Genomic DNA, 1,000 nt, shown 5'->3' on the forward strand with positions numbered 1-1,000 from the left:
TGTTGTAACATGTTCATGATAATTCTTTGGCGCTTAGTGACGTCACTTCTATAACTCCTGTTCTCCAAATTTGGTAACTTTATGGGAGGGCGTCAGGTAGTCTGATTAATCATGATAAGAGCAAAGGTCTGTGGCTAGATAGTTGGGGTTCTCGGGGAGTGGAGACTTTTGAGAGAATTACCATTTCTTCACAAGTTTGGTTGGTTCTTTGTATAGTTTCACCACGATAGAGTTGCGATGTACCGTACGAATTGGCAAGATATCTGTGGACGAGTCACTCGTATTTTAACATCTTGGAGGTATAGAGAATTATCCCTGAAAGGTAGAGTGTTGATTATTAATGCTTTGGTTGCCTCTGTACTATGGTATCCACTTTTGCTTTATTACGCAAGGAGTTTTTGATCATTATATGGGAATACATACATACATACGAAGGGGGACTCAACTTTGTAGATATACGTCTCCCTAAATATATCTATAGATTAAAACTGCTTCAGAATTGCTTATCGAGACAGTGTCTTGATGGTTTAAGTTTGTTATTATATTTTTATTTTGGTCTTTATGGTGATTTTCAACTCGATACTGGTGTATTTTCATATCAAATGGTTCCCCGATTGCTGCGCCTTTTACCTCCGTATATCGCTGAGATCTTTAAAGGATGGATAACTTTTCGGATGGGTTTACTCGGAGACCATTAGACGAGATTATGGAAATTTTCGAACTACCTTTGTTTCTCAACCCTAATTTGGTGGATAATCGTAGGCGAACATTTTATTTTACTGAATTTGTAGCAGCAGGTATCACGCGTCTTCGTCATTTACATTATGAGGTTATCCCTCGTTTTTTCAGGGAATCGGCGATTATTGAATTGGTATTGACTAATAATAGTGATCTCACCAAGGAATTTGTTAGTAAACGTTTCCGTCAACTTTATTCGGCTCTACCCCAAGATTGAACATCCTGTCTTTCTTCTCTATTATCTTCCGGGGGAAGCTTCCCC

This window comes from Limulus polyphemus, unplaced genomic scaffold, assembly GCF_000517525.1.
Source record: "Limulus polyphemus unplaced genomic scaffold, Limulus_polyphemus-2.1.2 Scaffold15658, whole genome shotgun sequence".
NCBI classification, from domain to species: domain Eukaryota; kingdom Metazoa; phylum Arthropoda; class Merostomata; order Xiphosura; family Limulidae; genus Limulus; species Limulus polyphemus.